A 7,720-nucleotide genomic window follows, 5' to 3' on the forward strand; every position below is an offset into this window, starting at 1 on the left:
GAATGTGGATGCATGATGAAAAGTTAATAAATAATGCATGTAGGGTTAGGAAATAAAATCATAACTTAAAGGGGGGATGATTAAAGGATGTGGCTAGGTTGGAAAGGTGTGGAAGATGGATGGAATTAGGGGGAATGCATGGCAATGATGGGGAGTTCTTTGGTGATGAATGCAATGATGAAGAGTGAATAAATAATGCATGTAGGATTAGCTAGGTTGGCTTTGTTTGGGTGCATGTGAGTTAAAGAGGGAGAATGTGGTGAAATGATGAAGTAGGAAGGTGGAAATGCATGTGAATGCATGTGAGTGCATGTGTGTGTGAATGGGTGTTTCTTGATGGTTTTGGGGTTGTGATGCATGTGAATGCATGTGGCTAAGGCTTGTTGATTGGGCTAGAGGTTTTGCATGGCTCAAAGGATTGTTTGATTGGGCTAGGCCCTTTGTTTTATGTCCAAAGTGCATACAAGGCTTTCAAATTCGTCCAACACTTTGGCTCCAAAAATATGCTATCCATTCCAAGCCCAATTTTGCTTCAAAATGCTCCAAAATGCATCTTTTTGCTTCCTTAGCCATATGAACCTCAAAACACACGAAAATGGCTTAAACTACTAAAACAACTATGAATTAACAACATAGATGCATGAAAACAAGCTAAGTAAGTCGCCTGAATATGTTCCTATCAGCCACCCCTTCCCCAAATCTTACTTTATGAATTTGGCACTACAAAGGTCGAATCAGTGGAGCAGAGTCTACTGGAAACGGATAAGGTCTTGTCTGTGCTAAAAACCAATATGGAGATGGCTTAGAATAGAATGAAGGTGCAGCATGATAAGAAAAAAACCAAGAGGCATTCTGAAGTGGGGGATTTTGTGTATCTGAAACTGGTTCCCTATCAGTTGCAGGCTCTCTTTCCTCACAGCCACCATAAGCTTCAACCAAGATACTATGGCTCTTATGAGATTTGTGAGAAGATTGGGAATGTAGCCTATAAGCTGAAAACTACCACCAAGTACTAAGATCCATCATGTGTTTGATGCGAGAATTATACGCACACAAATTAAACCCTTTTTTTGTCAAATTGTAGTAAGTATGTAAGTAGGGATCGTTCTGGACCGGGGATTAGGAGGGATTGTTAATCACTTGGATTTCACTCAAAAACGTAAAAACACAATATAAAACACTATACTAGACTCAAAGAATGCAAAACTAAACTTTAAAACACTAAAACAAACCAAAAGACTCAAACATCACCCAAAACACTCAAAACTGCCTTAAAAACACTTTCTGGGCAGTTTTGAGCACCTTGGTGAATTTGGACGAATTTGTGCAACAAATTGAATCAAAACATTTATAAACACAAACTAAGACACTTTCTAACTAATTTGGACAATACAAAGACTCAAAGGACTCAAAACAAGTTCAAAAGACTCAAAACTGCCTAAACACACTAACTAGGCAGTTTCTGACCTTAAACCCAAATTTGGACGAAATTAAGTTGTAACTTGACTCAAGACTCTTAAAAACACAAACTAAATTGATTTCTAACTAATTTGACAATAAAGTAAAGGGGGATTTAGGGTTTGACGAACTTAAACTAAATGAACAAATTGTAATTAAAACAGAATGTAAATATGAAATTGATGAAATGGAATGAATGGATGCTAGCCAAGGGGTTCATCTCCACATATGTTACACTTGCATAATAAAAAGAATTCCAATTGCATTTCAATAAACCATGAATTATCAACACCCCAAGTTAACCGTGATGCACTAATTAACCTTCAAATCTTCCTGACGTTATTGAATTGGATGATTGCATACGACAACCCAAAACATTCCCCACAAGTCCCCTACATGATTGCATAATAGAGATACAAGCAAGAATCATTACGCTCTATGAAAATTATAAGTGTTGACGAGGCATTCGTTACTATGATTACATGAAACTTATGCCAAGAATTCATTTAACGCGATTGTTTATAAGCAACCTCCACTACTTGTGAAAATAAGTTCGTAACTATTAGGTGAAACTCACTTATATTCTAGCGTCATATTCATGCATGAAAATTAAGCGCGTACTCTCAATAAACATACATAAATAAGTTATCAATCAAACAGTTAAACAAATTGAATCCACAACTTATGAAACGCAATTAGAAGTAATCAAATCAAAATGCAAGCATAACATATATTTCGAATCCCCCCCTAGCCAAGGGGGGTTTTAGTTCCTCATACGTACAAAACAAAGAGAATTGAAATTAAACATTGGAATCGAGGAAAAGAAACACCTAAACATTCCAACAACTCAAACTTGAATTGTATGAACGTTTAGGCACTCTTCTCCTCCTCTTCGTTGTAGCACAAGGTCTAAGGTGAGTTTTGGTGTGTTGAATGGATTGGGGAATTATGGAAATGGATGAGGGAGGCCACGGCAATGGGATGATTTCTGGTGGTGTTTGGATTGGTAGGGAGACTCACGGCACAAAGGGCTCTCTTTGGTGAATTTCTGAAAATGGAAGAAATGAATTGTGTATGAATGGGAATGACTCCATTGTGGCTGCAATGGATGCTTATTTATAGGTGAAAAGGAGGGAATATGACACCTAGGAACTTGGTGGAAATCTGGAATGGTGATGGGAGATGCATGTGGCTGATTTGTGAAGGGAATGCATGTGGATTAAAGTGGAATGACAACTAGGTTATGATGATGAATGCATGTGCAAAGTTGGTTGAATGATTATGGGTGCATGTGGCTGATTTATATGAAGGGAATGCATGTGGAATGAATGTGTGAATGATGGGTGCATGTGGCTGATTTATATGAAGGGAATGCATGTGGAATGAATGTGTGAATGATGGCAGATTGTGTATGTGAATGATTAGGGTGAATGTGCATGTGCTTTGACAGCTAGGTTGAATAAATTAAAGGGAGTGCATGTGGCTTGGCTGGAATGATTGGAATGCAATCTGAAATGGGATGTGTTGGTGTGAATTTCTGGTACAAAGGGCCTCCTTTGGTCTTTAATTTCGTCCATCTACTTGGCTTCAAGTATATGCATTCCATTTAACGCCCCAAACTACTCCAAAATGCACCAAAATGCACCCTTTTGCATACTTTGCCCTTAGAACCTGAAAACACACAAAAGAAGCATAAAGGACTAAAATAACTAAAGAAACATCACGTAATGCACGAGAACAAGCCATTTAAGTCGCATGAATATGCTCCTATCAGTGTTCCATGTGAGCAATTTGAAGAAGCAACTGGGAATTAATGTGATGCCTCAGAGTGTTTTGCCTCAAGTTGTTGATGATGGATTAGTAGGGAACACACCAGTTGCAGTGCTTTCAAGAAGAGTTTACAAAAAGGGGCATGTTGCAGGAGTGCAGTTGTTAGTGCAATGGCAAGATCAAGAAGAATTGGAGGCTACTTGGGAAGATTTCAATGAGTTCAAAACTAAATTTCCTTCATTTCCCTTCTAAAACCTTGTGGACAAGGTTCTCTAAGGGGGAGGTATTGTTATGGACCAATTCTGTGATTGCCTCAATCACAAGGGGATTTTAGTTTACAGTAATAAGGACTAAAATGTAAGGTAGTTAAGGGTTAAGTTGTAAGGGGTTAAAAGTATTGGGTTCAATTGTAATGGGCCAATAGTTAATTAAAGGTCTCAGTAATTGTTAATAGATGTCCAGGTGGCACTCTTTTATTGGGGGAATGCAAGCATGTGGGTTATGCATGTTCCTGAAATTGGTTGTAAACGAGACTTTTGAAAATTAATAGAATATTGTCTTAAACCCTATCTCTGTCCTCTCGCCCATTCCTTGCCGCCATAGCTACCGGTTCTGGTTGATTCTCAAGTGTTGGTTGTGTGGTTATAATAAATTAGCCCCAGCAGCCAGTGCTGGCATGGCTGCATGGGTTCGAAAATTGTAGAAGTAGAAACAGATAAAGATTAATTAACTAGTTAGGCAAACATACGTAGATATAACAGATTTTGGAATGTGACAATTACATAACCGTGACATAATTAAAATACTTAGACATTCATGTTATAGCAATATCTATTTAGTATAGGACGTTTCGATCGAGATAATTATTTTTATAGGAGTACCATTTATGATGTTCGGGTTATTCTACAAAGTTAATTATCCAGGCAATAATCTTTTCCACACACAAGTCGTGAGGCAAATGGTGTGGCGGTACATATGTGATGCGAGAATTATACGCACACAAATTAAACCCTCTTTTTGTCAATTGTAGTATAAGTATAAGTAGGGATCGTTCTGGACCGGGGATTAGGAGGGCTTGTTAACCACTTGGATTTGACTTCAAAAACGTAAAAACAAGTTTAAAACACTATACTAAACTCGAAGAATGCAAAACTAAACATTTAAAACACTAAAACAAACCAAAAGACTCAAACAGCACCCAAAACACTCAAAACTGCCTTAAAAACACTTTCTGGGCAGTTTTGAGCACTTTGACTACTTTGGACGAAATTGGGTAATAAAATGAATCAAAACACTTAGAAACACAAACCAAAACACTTTCTAACTAATTTGAACAATACAAAGACTCAAAGGACTCAAAACAAGTTCAAAAGACTCAAAACTGCCTAAAAACACTAACTAGGCAGTTTCTGACCTTAAACCCAAATTTGGACGAAATTAAGTTGTAACTTGACTCAAGACTCTTAAAAAACACAAACTAAATTGATTTCTAACTAATTTGGACATTAAAGTAAGGGGGGATTGAGTTTTGGACGAAATTAAACTAATTGCACAGATTCTAATTAAAAACAGAATGTAAATATGAATGTGATGGATTTGAATGGATGGGATGACTAGCTAAGGGGTTCATCTCCACACATGTTACACTTGCATAATAAAAAGATTTCCAATTGCATTTCAATAAACCATGAATTCTCAACGCCCCGGGTTAATTAGGTCCGCTTAAATTAACCGTCAAGTTTTCCTTAAGTTAATGAATTGGATGATTGCATACGACAATCCAAAGCATTCCTCACAAGTTCCCTACATGAATTGCATAATAGAGATACAAGCAAGAATCATTAAGCATCATGAAAACTATAAGTGTTGACGAGGCATTCGTTACTATGATTGCATGAAACTTATGCCAAGAATATGTTTAACACGATTGTTTATAAGCAACCTCCACTACTTGTGAATATAAGTTCATAACTATTACGTGAAACTCACTTATATTCTAGCGTCAAATTCATGCATGAAAATTAAGCGTTCATTCTTAATAAACATACATAAATAGGTTATCAATCAAACAGTTAAACAAATTGAATTCACAACTTATGAAACGTAATTAAAAGTAATCAAATCATATTACAAACATAAACATAGTTTCAAATCACCCCCTAGCTAAAGGGGGTTTAGTTCCTCATAACTTTGAAATCAAAGAAACACCTAAACATTCCAACAACTCAAAACTTGAATTGTATGAACGTTTAAGCACTCTTTTCTTCCATTTCTCATACGTACAAAACAAAGAGAATTAAAATGAAACTTTGAAATCAAAGAAACACCTAAACATTCCAACAACTCAAAACTTGAATTGTATGAACGTTTAGGCACTCTTCTCTTCCTCGTTGTTGTAGCACAAGGTTTAAGGATAGGTTGGTTGGGGGGATGGAAGTGTTGGGGAATTATGGAAATGGATGAGGATTGGTGGAAATGGAAGATGGTTTTTGGATTCTAAGGGAGAGAAACTCACGGCTAGGGAAGTGTTTGTGGTGTGTTGTGTTGTGAATGAGATGATGCTTGAATGAATGAATGCAAAGGTATTTATAGGAGGAGTGGAGGTGTATATGGCTATTTGTTTAATGTGTTTGTGTATTATGATGAATGCATGTGAGTTAAAGAGGGAGAATGTGGTGAAATGATGAAGTAGGAAGGTGGAAATGCATGTGAGATGTTGGAAAGGAAATGGGAATATGAGTAGGCCATGGCATGGGAGTTGTTTTGTTGGTGTAAATATGCCATGGTTGCAATGATGAAGAATAAAGGGTGCATGTGGGGTGGAATTGAATGAATGCAAAGTGAATGAATAATGAAATGAGTTAAAGAGGGAGAATGTGGTGAAATGATGAAGTAGGAAGGTGGAAATGCATGTGAGTTGAAATGCATAGTTTAAATGGTTGAAATGTGTAGATGATTATGAGTATGATAAGTGATAAATGAATGATATGTGGTGAGTGATAAGTGAATGGAAGTGATAAGTGATAAATGAATGGAAGTGATAAGTGAAAGGTTTGATAAGTGATAAATGAATGATATGTGGTGATAAATGAATGATATGTGGTGAGTGATAAGTGAATGGAAGTGATAAGTGATAAATGGACTAGTTTAAAGGGCTAGGGTTTAAGTACATAGAATGGGCCTAAAATAGGTTGGTTTGCATGGCATAATATGTTTGATTGGGCTAGAGGTTTTCCATGGCTCAAAGAATTTGTTTGATTGGGCTAGGCCCTTTGTTTGATGTCCCCAAAGAGCATACAAGGCTTCAATTTCGTCCATCCTCTTTGCTCCATGATTAAGCTATCCAATCCATGCCCAAAAATGCTCCAAATAGCCTCAAAATGCACTTTCTTGCTCCCTAAGCCCTTAGAACCTGAAAACACACAAAAGAAGAATAAAGGACTAAAATAACGAGAGAAACATAACGTAAATGCACGAGAACAAGCCATTTAAGTCGCATGAATATGTTCCTATCAAACTCCCCCACACTTATCTTTTGCTAGTCTTTGAGCAAAACAAAACAAAAACAAATAAACAAAACGACACTAAACACGTAAAACACAACCTACACCTTCCAACAATCGTTTCAGGGATTTCCAATGCACATGACAAGTTAAAAATTATTATTCCCACAGAATTTAGCCATCTTTACCCTTAAGTACATTCTTAATCATAGTCACCACATACTAGTTCACAATTAAGCATTTAAAACCATGTTTTGAATGTAGTAACATGCCTTAGAGAATTTGCTCAATTCCTTACAAGATATGCACTCAATTTTCACTCAGATTTTCTAACTACACACCCTAATATAGTCATATGTGAGAAGATTGATGTAAACATGAAAACGAACACTCACATATATGTATCACAAAGAACGCAATTTTTGGAGTTAATAAGCATGTTTAGATATGATCTCATGAATGGAATGCTACTACTTAGACGCGAGAACCAGTGACACCATATGCTCATACCAAGTTCAAACTCCACAAATTGAAACACATAACACTCAAGATTGAAATCACGGGTTGTAATGGGGCTTGGGGCGTGTGGATAACAAAGAAGGGATATGGAAAACAAAGGTTCTTAAAGAAATAGTGAGCAAGGCAATTGAATCAACTTAGAATTCACTTTTGAATGAAAACTCAACTTTGGAACAAAAAGGGAGACAATTTAGGGCCAGAATTAGTGTTTTGAGCCCTTTCTTCAATCACTCATTCTTTCATTTTTTTTTCTTTCTTTCTTTTTTTTTCTTTTATGTTTTTCTTTCCTTTTGAAACTCAAAACATACTTAAGAACAAGCATTCCTTCCCCCACACTCATTTTCTTGCATAATGTAACTCAAAAGGAATTCATTTAAGTTATGCTCACTATCTTTTAAGAATAAGGGTGTGGATTGTCCTAAACTAGGCTAGGTGAGGATAATGTGGGTTGACAAAGAATAAAGGCTAAA

The sequence above is a fragment of a genome, unplaced genomic scaffold (genome assembly GCF_019419815.1).
Source record: "Pyrus x bretschneideri cultivar Hongxiangsu unplaced genomic scaffold, Pyrus_bretschneideri_v1 Contig203, whole genome shotgun sequence".
Taxonomy (NCBI): domain Eukaryota; kingdom Viridiplantae; phylum Streptophyta; class Magnoliopsida; order Rosales; family Rosaceae; genus Pyrus; species Pyrus x bretschneideri.